Consider the following 14,655-nt stretch of genomic DNA (forward strand, 5'->3'; position numbering starts at 1 on the left):
ATTGTAACTATTTTATTACTACACAATCTCGTTTCTTCTGAAGAAAGGATTATCAGCGCAAATTTCCAGTGGGTATATAAGGAGAACACCAAGGCCGTATATAGTCGTAACGAAAATTCTTCTCAAGGGTGAACAAGGGCTACTACTTAAGGTAGCGAGAAACGTTGCAAGGAGGGTGCGAGTGTCCCTGGACGTGAATTTATATTGGGTGCGAAATTATCTGGAAGGATAAATAAAACCTGCTGTGGCATACAAGATCCCCGGCCCCATTCGTCCTATTACAGTTCAGCCTAACAAAAATAGAAGGAGAGGGCATAACAAATTCATGTACACACAGTCCCCCCCCTCCGAATTAAGATCTTGAATACGTTCTCGGGTAGGAAACATAATTCTTAAATTCTTATTGAAGAACACAAACCAGGGTATTACTCCTCCCTTTTTTCTATCGTTTGTTATTTCGAAAATACTATAAAAATTATTTCTTATATTTTCTAGTTAATCTATTTATTAGATGTCATTATATCCTATAATATAGGCAAAATATGGCAAGATATTAGCCAGTCGGAAGGGGTGCAATATTTTCAATTAAGCTGGACCAGGTAAATATCCAGAATTTTTTTCAAGGGGAAGGGGGTACATAAGATTTTTTTCGGGGGGAGGGGGTGTTACAAAAAGACTTTAAAAAACGACATAAAGAATTAGTTTATATTCATTTTTGTTATGTTTTTTACGAGTCGGACAAACATTTTGAGGGGGTTCAAACCTCCTAACCCTTCGTTGAATAAGGCCTTGCCCTGGACACTCTTCCAGATTGTTCGGGATCTCTCCAAATCTTCCGAATGAAAAATCAGGTTCTCTGAAAGCTCGCCAAAAATTAAGAGCCTTCGTAAATATATGAACGCTAATAAGAAATACAAATCTTTACTTTTCGTTAACACTAATTTTCGTGGAAATTCAGAGCCCAGCTTTCTTTCGCGCAAATTCGGGGACACCCCCCAAAAAATCGAGGACAGTGGAAAGGCTGATCCAGGAGATGCAGACAAAAAACCTGAAGCCTTAAATTTCCTTGAATTTCTACGCACTTTTGACTCAAATTATCAAATAATATTTATTTTTATATTATCCCCCCCAAAAAAGATAGGTACGTATATATATATATATATATATATATATATATATATATATATATATATATATATATATATATATATATATATATATATATATATATATATATATATATATATATATATATATATATATATATATATATATATATATATATATATATATATATATGAATTTAACTATGTTTAAATTCGAAACAAAACGAGATGAGCTTGTTTTCCTTTTCTGACCCAAAAGCTCTTAGCCAGAGCTTTTGGCATGCCGCCAAAGCTGAAACCTCAGGCCCAGTTTCTTAAACACATTTTGTGAAAATCCAGAATCCCCTCGATCACTGGAACAGTGATCGAGGGGATCACCGAAACAGAAAAAGAACTTGGGCAGAATTTTCCAAATGAAGGATAGGATTTTATGCAGAAGATTATTACCTGTCAAATAAAAAAGCAACAATTTGAATGGAACCATTCCAGGGAAAGAAAAATGATTATCTTCTGCCAAAAATTCCGCTTGAAATATGGCACAAAAACTCAGAAACCCAAACTCAAAGAGAAGGTTGTCCTGACTCCTGTTCAAGAAATGTACCGATCAAAAGAAAAAAATACAACCTTGAACTTAGTATAACAATATTATTGGGCTACAGTACAAAAACTAGAGTATGTAGTTTTTTAAACATAAAATTTTTTCATATCGATAGTAAAACGCTTTGAGGTTTCTGAAATTGTTTTGGTCCACGGTCTTTTATAAAAGGGGAGACAAGAATCACCTTATCCCTTCCTCCCAACATCGGCATACAATCCCTCTGAAGAGGACTTAAGGAGCCATGGACCCTCTTCATGCCGCTAAACTTTCAGTATAATCAGACAGTTCGTGGTAACGAACTGTAGTAAGGAGCGACCCGGCTCAATAGTAACCAAAACTCTAAAAAATGGAATTTTTATACCAATAGCTACATCAAAAGAATCGCATTTTAATGCTGATTTTAAATATATAAGTTTCATCAAGTTTAGTCTTACCCATCAAAAGTTACACCTCGGAAAATTTGCCTTCTTTTAGAAAATAGGGGTAATAACCTCTAAAAATCATAGAATCTTAACGAAAATCACACCATCAGATTCAGCGTATCAGAGAACCCTATAGTAGAAGTTTCAAGCTCTAATCTACAAAAATGTGGAATTTTGTATTTTTTGCCAGAAGAAAGATCATGGATGCGTGTTTATTTGTTTGTTTGTTTTTTTCCCAGGGGGATCGTATCGACCCAGTGGTCCTAGAATGTTGCGAGAGGGCTCATTCTAACGGAAATGAAAAGTTCTAGTGCCCTTTTTAAGAGAACAAAAAATTGGAGGGCACCTAGGCCCCCTCCCACGCTAATCATTTTTCCAAAGTTAACGGATCAGAATTCTGAGATTGCCATTTTATTCAGCGTAGTCGCTGAACTACGTTATAAAAACCTAATAACTATGTCTTTGGGGACGAATTACTCCCCCGCAGTCCCCATGGGAGGGGCTACAAGTTACAAACTTTGACCAGTGCTTACATATAGTAATGGTTATTGGGAAGTGTACAGACGTTTTCAGGGGGATTTTTTTGGTGGGGGAGGGGTTGAGAAGAGGGGGATATGCTGGGGAAACTTTCCATCGAGGAATTTGTCATGGGGGAAGAAAATTTCCATGAAGGGAGCGCAGGATTTTCTAGCAATATTTAAAAAAATACAATGAAAAAATAAATATGAAAAAGTTTTTCAACTGGAAGTAAGGTTTTCAACTGGCAGCATTGAAAGTTTTGGCAGTTTGAAAGTTTTTTTCAACTGGCAGCATTAAAACTTAAAACGAACAGAAATTATTAAGCATATGAGGGGATCACCTCTTCCTAATACCTCGCTCTTTACGCTAAAGTATTTTTCTTTAAGTAGTATTTTCAACTATTTATTCTACCCTTTTTGTGATTCAGGGGTCGTTCTTAATGAATTGGGACAAAATTTAAGCTTTAGTGTAAAGAGCGAGGTACTGACGTGGGGGTGAACCCCTATATTTATGTAATAAAAACATGAGAATACAAAAGTTCGCTATGTAAGCTAATTTATAAGTTACGTATGTCTTTTGCTAATAAAAACATTCGTAAAAAATTTAAAGTTCTAGTTGCCTTTTTAAGTAACCAAAATATCGGAGGGCAACTAGGCTTCCTCCCCCGCTCCTTTTTTTCTAAAAATGATTCGACCAAAACTATGAGACAGCCATTTAGTCAAAAAAAAAAAAAAATGCAAATTTTGTTTTAATTATTCCTCTGCGGAGAGCCAAAATCAAAACATGCATTGAGTCAAAAGCGTTCAGAAATTAAATAAAAAAACAATTTTTTTTCAACTGAAAGTAAGGAGCGACATTAAAACTTGAAAAGAACAGAAATTACTTCGTATATGAAAGGGGCTGCTTCCTCATCAACGCCCCGCTCTTTACGCTAAATTTTTTACTGTTTTAAGAAGAAGAGTTGAGAGAAAGAGTCAAACTTTAGTGTAAAGAGCGGGGCGTTGATGAGGAAGCAGCCCCTTTTATATACGAAGTAATTTCTGTTCGTTTTAAGTTTTAATGTCGCTCCTTACTTTCAGTTTAAAAAAAACTTATTTTTTTTTAATCATAAAAAGGATCATGGTTGCACCCCAAGGTGTAGCCTAGTAAAGAACAAAACCTAGCCCATAGTAACCTAAAATTTAAAAGCTCGTTTTAAAATAAAACCTCTTGAGTGAGAAAGAATCGCCAGTTGAACCTGATTCAGGAATGGTAACAATCATTTCGATTGTTTTTCACGATAAACGTTCTTTGTGAAAAAAAAAATAACGAAAAAAAAATAAACTGAAACCTCACAAAAATGGCGTCGCTTCAAAGTGAAAACTCTACCATTGGAATCATCATAGACGAAAACCCAATTTAGGAGAATTACATTTCCCCTTTTCAGCAAAAAGAAAAACCACTTTTTCGCAAGGGAAGTCTTTTTTTCTTTTTTTTTTCTTTTTTTTGTTGAAACATCATAAAAAGATGTTTAAGTGCTCGTTTGGAACGAAACTGCTATATCTACGTGCTTTTGTAAGTAAAAAACATAATACTGAGATTAAAATTACAAAGAACACAACCAGCCTATGAAGGGACAGCTTTGGGACACGGTGCCACGTCAATGGCACCGCGTTGACGTGGTTGACTCTAGATGATTCATCATCTTGATGTTGTTCATTCATCATCTTGATTCATCAAAGATGAGTCAACATCTTGAGTAAAGCAATAGATAAACATTAGAGCAAAGAGCGGCTGATAGAGGGGAGGCAGCCAGCCTTATATAGAGGATAATTTCGGTTCGATTTTAAGTTATTGCAAGACACCTACCAAGGCAACGTGGCTTTGGGTCACGTTGCCACGCCAACGGTGGTAGACTATAGCGCTGTGCACAAAGCTGGGACTTAATAAATTTTAATTGATTGATTTGGTGCTGAATTACTAAAAAAAAATTCAACACAGTATTATCTGTCAAATAATGTTTCAAGTACCAAAGGTAATGAAAATAAAATTTTTATTTTCGAATCGGGTTATGGGAATACTTCCATAGCCATATGTCATAAACAATTGGGAAAAATCTTGAATCATATTTTTAACGCAAAAAAAACCCATATGCGGTAATGCTGTTGTTGATAGTAGCAAGCGCCAAATTAAAAAAAAAATAATACTGAGACGTGGATGATGAATCACCAAAAAAAGCTAAAATATATGGAACCTAACAGCAAACAATCAAAATAAAAACCACAGAAAATCGCAGTGTCTAGGTATGAATAGACCTAAGGTGACCCGAGGGGTCCAAGAAATAATGTGTTTATTTTGATGTCGTTCAAACTTGAATCATACCAGTGACGCAACTTAAGTATTTTACCAAAAGAGAGCTACGACACTGGGCCCCATCGTATAATGAATATAGATATCAATCTATATTATTCTTTATACTAATATTATACTATAATTATTTCAACACATGTTAAATTCCATAAAATGAGAAAATTAAGGTAAACTTCTGCCTGAATGTAGGTGATATTCATCATATAAAACACGGGCTGGTGGACAAATCAATATTTCACTGGGGAAGATTTTAGCCTACTAATGTCTTGGATATATTCTTAAAATTACTTGTCTAAAACAGATCATGATATCAATTCCAGCTTGTATCGGAGAATTTATTATTCGGAGAATTCGGGCTACTTTGTACTAGCTAATATATAAAATCAAGGCGTATGTTTCGAACAGTTTTTGCATTAAGGAAGCAACACATGTTCAGGTAACCAAAGACATGAGCAGAAACAGAGGAATGGGATTAAATCCCACAGATTAAAATAATCTTCGTCTAATGTCTAGAAGACATTAGACAAAGTCTTATACATCACAAACAGTACACAACCTATTTCCAAACCCTAGTACATAGGGCAGTCCCAGGTTTAGAATGAAAAAATTACTTAATAATAGGCAACTTCTGGCTTTGTAGTTGCCAAAAAATGACCCTTCTAAGCACTACATCCATACATGAACTCCGCCCCCCGAGTCAAAAATCTCGATCCGCACTGCAAAGACCTTAGAAGCCACAAATTGAGAAGAAAAGGGATTCCATCCTGAACAAGTTTACACACTCAAAACATAAAAAATTCCACGAAAGACCATGATCCCCTCTGGGATCCACTCCCCAGAGTAAAAATCTCGATGCGCCCAGCAAAAACTTCAAAAGCTACGAATAGAAAAGAATCGTCCTAGGGTGGAAACCCTCATGAATGCGTCCTGTTTTTTTTTAGATATACATGATTTGTACCTACGAGTCTTCCTCTAGTTTCTCCATCCTTGTCCCCTCTGGGCCTCCTAACTCCTTAGTCCATATATTGACAAGTTGCAAGCCCCTTGGATGTGTTCGTACTTCTGTTGTTGACGAACGGCCTAACAATTTTCTGCGAACTTTTTCAAAGAAATTTAAAAAAAGAATCCATGCTTAACAAGTTTACACACTTTAAAAACATAAGAAGTTTTAACGCAAGACCATGACTGATAAAAAATTGTACTATACCAAAAATACACAGATATTAAAAGTAAATTTAATAATATTAAAAATATTATATTTCAACGACGGAGATTCTCCGAGGGAAAGGGAATACCACTAGATCACGGCTGCTACTCTTTGGGATTTTCCCCAAAAACTTGGAATTCCAATCCAGAGTTATGGGATATTGAGGAATACTTTACATTACGCATTATGTAAGTATATATTATAAATATCTTAGTGGCTACCAAGAAGAACATTCAGAAATGTTACTCTGAGCAACTGTTACTTTTTAAGTACCAAGGACATCAAAATCTAAACATTTCTTCCCCAGGACCCATCTTAGGTCTATTTAAACCTAACACAGTGATTTTCTAACTTTGTCTTTGAATCGTTTTAATTCCCTGCAGTTTTTACCCCATGCACTACCCCACTTTGTTGTTACCCTTGCAGTACCCCATTTTCGTCAGTTTTGCCGCTTTGAACCATAAAATAAATAAAACTAATTAGCTAAATTTGATAACGTTTTTTTTTCATTCTAACGTCACCAGTATGTTGATTCTCATAGACAACTAGTTTCAAAGGAAATCCATGGCTTCTTAAGCTCTTTAGTCAGAGGCGCCATTTGGACCAAATCTTGGGGTGGGCATAAACTCCATCTTGGGCCCCCCGACTCACTTTGTGTTGCGTAATCATCTAGGAAATGGGCATTTGACAAAACTCCAGAATTTTATTATGTATCTTACCTACTTTCAAAGTTTACAATAATTAATAGCAAATAGCATAATTACCCCAAGGGTCGTCAAGTAATTATGCTCTTTGGTTAATAGGCGTGCAGTAATTTCAAATCAATTAGACAGAATGGATTATGTTGGACATAATGGATTATTATGGCCGGCAAAGGGCCCTTTGTGGTGGAAGCTTGGGCCCCCTGGAAAATCTGGGGTGGGCATTTGCCAACCCCTGACCCCCCCCCCAAATGGCGCCCTGTCTTTAGTGCCATATATTTTTTTAAGCTTATTTTTGATGGTTTTTCATCGGCGCTTCTGTTTTGAATTTGACGCCTGCCGTACACCAAAACTGCATAATTTCATATGAAGATCTTCTTTATTAAAGATTACCAGTTTTTTTTTTCAAAGATATACATAGTTGTGCGAGTTTTCACTTAACCAACTCCAACAATCAGATCTGGTTTCCACTGTACTTCAATATCCAGGGTACCCTGATATATATTGCCTGAGACCGCTTCTGTCATGTCCTTACATGTTCATTTCATGCCTGGCGCATGGTTTATCAAATGTTAATTACTCATCACCTAGCTAAATAACATTCCTTTGTGATGGTTTGCAAATATACACATGAAAAACAGTAGATCAGTTTGACTTGCCAATAAAGATAGATCTCCAACACCATATAGTAGATGTTTCTTCAGTTATAATATTAAGGCCGTGATTAAGTGAACTGATGGAACACGAAAATCCCATGTTAAAATTGAAAATTTATATTTAAAAAGTACTCATGTATTCATTGGCTGAAGATACCGCTTTTAATATCAGGCCGTAGCTTCTTAGAGATGCTACAAAATTTTTGCTAGGATTTTGCTCTATTTCCTCTAATTGCTTAGAAAACTTAGAAAATGTCTAGCTCTTTTTCACAAGTGTACTCTATGAAGGATATTGCTGTTAGAACAAAATCGGTACTATCATGAGCAGAAGACAATAACCTGTAAGATGATTGCAACTATTTTTCGATGTATTTTCCTGTTTTCGAACAGTCCCATAGAATATTTTCAGCTACCTGAAATTTTTACAAGTTTTTTACCAGAAAGAATCGTTTCAAATTGCCCAAGAGACCAAATTGACAAGCTGGTATAATTAACCTGCTTTCCGCCAATGAATAAGTGCTATTTGAAGGGTTTTTGACAATTGACGGTCTCTAGAGAATTGAGAGACAGAAGGCTACCCTAACTTCAATTTTGAATCTTGATGTTTTCAAGCTCACTTAATCACGGCCTTAACGTAGATATTAAATATACATAGAGGGCAAGTACTCAGTTCTCTCATTAGGTGGCATTTGGACTCGAACTCATGCTTTCTGACGCCAGAGTTGAATTGGCCCGAAAAGAATAGCTGCAAAACTAAATAATGGTCGATATCCTTCTCTGACGCTAGAAAACATGAAATCAACTTCCGAAAATTCCTTACGTATTTGGCCCTCTACATATATATTTAGTACATCCGTGTCCTACAAACGTCTTTTCGGAGCCAAAAATCGATGCAAACTCTGCGGAAGAGAAGAAATGGGGGCATTAATTCTTGTCATAATCACATGTACAAGAAGGGGATGTCAGAAATCAACCAAAACAGGCACAGTTATACCTTAAAATATTCCACAACTAATCCGTCTTCTGTAGAAGAGGGAGGTTGACTAGAGTATCAAAATCTATATTTTATTAGCGTAATTGCTAGATGGACAGGCAAAATTTATTAAAAATAAAAACAGCTACAGTTATGGTTTCACATGGCCGTGCGGGACTGAACCTCTGTGTGGGAACAGTTACATACAGTTACTTGGAAATGCATAGTGTTTCTATGCATTTCCAAGTTTGGTAATTATTCCAGTTTAATTATTTCTATGGCTGAGGAAAGGAGATGCAACTTCTAATGAAAAAAAGAGCTGAAAGTATTTTGATAGTAGTCTGTGTGGGAACTTGTCATTCGCATTCCTCATGATGTAAGTAAAACAAGTATGACGACATTAGACCCTTAAGGTCCAAAACGGCGGTGCTGATCTCCGTTTTGAGGCCCTTCAGCCAAGAAGTGCAATGGGGGTTGAGGGCCAGCCATCCTGTGCTTTCGCATACTGACATGCCACTGACCACCGTACCAAACCAAATAACTGGCTACGCCAGAGATCGAACTCATGCCCCTTGGACAAAGAATTCTCAAACCAGTGCGCCAACCACTTAGCCAAGACGGTTCATTTAGTTGGTTCCTCTGGATGGCCAACCGAATTTTAAATAAATACATTTTAAAAATGGTTTTTCCGATGGGAGCAAAGAGCGAAGTGGAAATTTAAAACAAGCAAAATTATTGCTTCACAGCCTATCTAACACATATCAATAAAACTAGTGCAAATTAGTCAAGTGGTGATATTTCCCTATGTTTGTAGGATTGCAGATAACTAGTGCTTTACTGAAAACACAAAAGCCAGGTATAATAAACAAGAATATTGATTTGGGAGCCAAAAGTAAATACGTAGCCTCACAACAACAAACTAATCTAAAACGCTTTTCATAGCCTTACAGGAGCTATGATATCAGCAACTTCCAGTATACAATTAAAATTATCTTAAAAACTTAGGCATAAAAATAAGAGGTTTAAACTCTTTAAACAGCATACAAAATAATGGATTGATTTATCAAGTAACATATAGGCTTCGCCTAGTATTACTCGAAATGCAGAGCATATCAGCCGCAATATGAACAGTCAATGACTGAACTGAGCTCATTGTGCAGAAGTGTTGTCAAATCAAACGAAAAAAAATATAAAGAAGCAATCTAAAAATGCTTTACTTTTATACTGTTAAGAGTCCTTAAATAGTTTACATTTACGGTACCGAAGCTCCTATATTGTTTTGTGTTTTCAGTAAAGCGCTAGTTTTCTGTAATCGTACAAACATAGGCAAATATCACCAGTTGATCAATTTGCACTAGTTTTATTGATATATATTAGATAGGCTGGGAAGTAATAATTTTTGTTCATTTTAAGTTTCCACTTCGCTCTTTACTTCCCTCGAAAAACTTAGTTTTTTAAATCAATTTTTGCTTGTTTTTCATTAAAATTTAATTTAAAATCAACAAAGTCATGATCTTTTTTATTTATACAGAATAATTTCTATTCGTTTTAAGTTTTAAGGTAACTTATTAGTTTAAATTCAAAACTTATTTATGTAATCATATAATTTCGCAATTATACAATCTATATAATTAATAACTTATATAATTTCTAATTTACCTCCAATCTAGGGGAGATAACACACCTCAACCCTTATTAAGGAACTGAACGAAGAAGCCGTACAAGAATTGAAGAAAAAATAAGTTTAGGGTGGAAAGAAAATTCAACTTTTTGTAAAAACATTGTAAAAAAAGAAGAAATAGATCTTTAATTCTTTGTTTTTAAAAATTAAATTTAGTAGCACTTAAGAAAGTAGCTCTAGGTGAGTAGCTTCGATAAAAAAGGTTAACTAAGCGGACAGGTTTGCATATCGACATGCTTGCGGAAAAGTTTGCCAGCTCAACAGAAATGTGTCTATAGGGTTAGGGATTTGTTTGATCTCTCCCTACATAGAAAAGCCGCTCATTACTTATAAATGAATCGAAATTTCAAAAAAAAGATCATTTCTTGTGTAGGTACGATAGACAGTATTATAAACTAAGTTTGTTTTTATTTCAAAAATTTTGGGAAGAATTACTTGAATTCTACTACAGAATTGTTTTCATTTGTCTTTCTTCCTCTTTGGATGCACATTATTACGTACAGAGAGAATATTTCGGTAAAATTGTCAAGTAAATAATATGAATAAGTAAGTACAATAATAATTAATCGTTCTTTTAATATACACCTTTGAGTGGTACCAGAACCACATGCCTACACTTCTCCAACCACTAAGTGGTAAAGAGTTGGGTCAGGGGTGTATTTCGCTATGGGGCAGAGGGGGCAACTGCCTCTCCCAGACCTCAGTTTTCCCCGAGACTCCAGTTCCCCCCCTGCTGAAATTTAGTTGATCCAAAAATCTAAGATACTCCTGTAGAATTCAAGCATCCACTGAAGTAGGTCGGTTTTCTTTAGTATGTCTTTATCTCTTTATTACTATTCTGAGAGGTTCTCTGTCATTTTCACCTGATTTGAGAAAATTGGCTCCGACTTTTACCTTCCCGGGACATTCTTAAGAAAATGAGTGCATCACATTTACAAAAACAGTGAAATTATCTGAAAATGATCACATAGAAGGGACAAAACCGTAATTGAAAAAAAAACAAGCAGGAATCGAACACAAGACACTCTAATTTGAATTCCAACGCTGTACTAACAGAACCACGCCTCTAACAATTTCATTTAATATATTGGTGTTTTTACCTTAATTGCGTACCTTATTAAGGGGGCTTGGAGGAGGAACATACGGAAGGTGTTCTTGCAAATCTCCAGTTAAGGGTTTTGGACAATGATTATTATAATAATGATATCGTTTTATGCTTCCAAGCTTTTCTACTTAAGAAGTGACACAAAAAGTGTTGTTTTTAGTGATATATTACACAAACAGATAGTAATTTATAAAAATAAACTAGATATGAGCCAGAACTTTCAAATGAGCCGTTAAAAGTCACTCTAAAAAGTTCTGGTAGGCCACTAGCCCTAGCTTTTCCACTTGAGACATGGCACCAAAAGTGCCGTTTTTAGTGCCATCTGGAGCTTGCTGATGGTAGAATTAATAGAAAGAACGTAAATATGAGCAATATCTTTTATATGAGCTACTAAAATCCGTCTAAGATACCTGCATACCAATACGCCCAGTAACAATACGCCTATACCCATACACTTGACGTCGATACGTCCGATATCGATTCAGCGTACAGCCCTTTTCCCGAGGGACTATGGTGGTTCATATCATAACCAAAACCATAGGTAGTGGATCTTTAAACTATGTTGAACAAAATGGCTATCTCAAAATTTTGATTGTATAAAATTGGGGGAGGGGGCCTTTAGAGAGGGGGAGGGGGTTAGTTGCTCTCCAATCTTTCCGGTCACTTAAAAAAGGCACTAGCAAATTTAATGTCCGTTCAAATGAACCGTAAAACATCTCTCTATGATATGGTCATTCGCTAGCTCTGGTGGAAAAAAAGAAAACAAGGAATCAGTGCTACCCGTGCAAAAAATTTACTTCCCTTGGTGTTCAAAGTGAAGGACCGTAATTGTTTAATCAAAGGTTTTCTATCACGCTGATTCACATGGTAAACTTTTTATTTCGATCGGACAGCATTTTCAAGGGGTTTCAGGCTCTCTTTCGAAATCACCATTAATTTGTCTTCGCAGTAAACTTTTACTTTTAAGATTAACCAAAGGAATAGTTACCATTCCTGATAATGGCAATTTTTTCACTAGGCAAGTTTTTTAAAAACGCGTTTTTCAACTTTTGGTTATATAGGCAGTGGTTCGCTCTTTACTAGGTTGCAGCTACTGCTGCAACCAAAATTCGGTACGGATTAGAGGCTACGAATTTCGTTGCTACTCAAACCCAGAAAAGAGTTCTATTTTAATTCGTAAAACATTCTCATTTGTTCAACTGTGTCCCATGGGCAATATTTGGTGAGCAGCGTTTCATGGAGTCTTGGTACTGTGACCCATGGGCAATAGTGGGCAAATGGGCCATTGTGACCCATGGGCAATAGTTGGTGAGCAGCGTTTCACGGAGCCTTGGTAACAGTGGTCTAATTTACTTCTTTATTTCTAACCACGGCTTGCCCATTGTTTCACTTATCTTCCCTTTTACTTTTGACTATACTTTTCTTTCTTTTTCATATACAAAACAAATATAAAAACACATAAGCATAGTGCTACATTGTTCATATTAACAGCATAAAATAGAAAGGGGAGGAGGGAGACACACACCGACAAGAATAGGAAAAGAAGAGTAGAAGATGTGCTCCATAAATAAGAGACTTTTCCTAAAAACAAAAAAAAAACAGCAGAAACAAAATAATTTACAGAATTTGCTACCACGTAAACAATAAGAAATTGAATGCCATATTGCACAGAATCGAACAAGGAGACTAACGAACTGAGAGCAAAATTGCCTTACTGCTCGAAAACCGATTCTGAGAAAATCGTGATTAAAGATTCAAACCGTTCCATTTCGAGGGCTTATAGTGCAGATAAGAGAACTATGTCAGCTTTTTTTTTCATCGGCGATTAACAACACTGAAAACTTATAAGCAGGAAAAGTGCCGCTCTCAGGAAAAGTGCCGCTCTATGGAAAAGTGCCGCTCTCAGGAAAAGTGCCGACGAGTCGATTAAGATAAAACTTTTTTTCGTGTAACTAAGCAATAGAGGGCCATGCCGAAGAGTATGGATAACTTTTAAGAGTGGAAACTGGTACTAGAGTCGACACAAAAAATCAGCAATGCCATCTAGCGTTTGACGTTTCCTGGCATTTTTCAGAATTAAATCAAAATTAGTGTAATTGGCGTTACTGAAAAAATTAAATTAGTAATAATTGCCTGATCTCAGTTTCTGAGAAAAAAAAATAAAATTATGGAGCTTGATAAAAAAAATCCCAAGAAACACAAAATGCTAGATGATATTGGTGATTTTTTTCGCCGACACTAGCACCAGTTTCCGCTCTTACAAGTTGTCCTTACTCTTATAATCGTACATTTCTTCGCTTTGACCATCCGAAAGAGCGGAAAAAATTACACAAAATGACAGAAGACCTTCAAAGTTATGATTTCTCACATAGTTGGGTAATTCCGCTGTCAGATCGTGAACCCTTCTTTGATATTAAATAATTTTTTTAACTGAAAGTAAGGAGCGACATTAAAACTTAAAACGAACATAAATTATTCTGTATATGAAAGGGGATGTCCCCTCCTCAATGCCCCACTCTTTACGCTAAAGTTTTTATTGTCTTAAAAAGTAGAGCTGTGACTAGACTAAAAAAGTGAGTCAAACTAGACTAGGTTTGAAAATTAATGTTAAGAAGACTAAGTCACTAAGGCTAGGAATAAGTGAAGATGAAAAGGTGACGTTGGGTAACAAAAAGATTGATCAGGTGGGCAGCTTCATTTACCTTGGTAATATTATTAGTTAAGACGGTGGGAGCAGTGAAGATGATGAAAGTAGAATAGCCAAGGCTTAGGGTGTTTTTTCACAGTTAAAAAAAGTTTGGAACATTAGGTAGATAAGTTTGCAAACCATGATTGGAATATTGGAATGTACAGTGGTCAAATATGGCTTTGAAGCTTTGGCACTCTGAAAAACAGATGAAGATTTACTAAATACTTTCCAGAGAAATTGCCAGCGGACTGTTCTGGGTACCCGGCTGACTAAACGTATTTCAAACAGTTGGCTGTACGAAAAATGTGCTTCAATCTCGCTTTCTAGGGCTAAAATGAAAAAAAGGTTGAAATGGCTAGGGTAAGTTGTGCGGATGAAGGATGACAGATTGCCGAAGATTGTCCTTTTCGGCCAACCGACTAGGCTAAACAGAAAGCAGGTCGTCCTCATCTGGGGTGGGAGGATGTCAAAGAAAGATTTAAAGAAAATGGGAACTTCCTGGGAGGGTGTAAAGAGGCTTCGAATAGATTAGGATGGAGGAGGAGCGTGCGTAACTGTGATGGCCTCAGGCGGCTTGGTGCTGCTGTGAGTTGCTAGTGCTAGCAGTAATAGCATTCGCAGGATAAAGTGGTTGAACCTTGGTGCGGAT

The 14,655-nt window shown here is 36.2% G+C and overlaps 2 protein-coding genes across 5 annotated transcripts in view; one reads left to right on the forward strand and one right to left on the reverse strand.

The window, feature by feature from the left end:
- LOC136039221 (protein capicua homolog) overlaps positions 1–14,655 on the reverse strand; it is a gene marked incomplete in the record, with an annotated part of 223,751 nt that overhangs the window by 172,832 nt on the left and 36,264 nt on the right.
- The window catches only part of LOC136039222 (period circadian protein-like), a 569,811-nt gene that overhangs the window by 77,205 nt on the left and 477,951 nt on the right, over positions 1–14,655 (forward strand). The window lies entirely within an intron of this gene.

Source organism: Artemia franciscana, chromosome 19 (assembly GCF_032884065.1).
Source record: "Artemia franciscana chromosome 19, ASM3288406v1, whole genome shotgun sequence".
In the NCBI taxonomy this organism is placed as follows: domain Eukaryota; kingdom Metazoa; phylum Arthropoda; class Branchiopoda; order Anostraca; family Artemiidae; genus Artemia; species Artemia franciscana.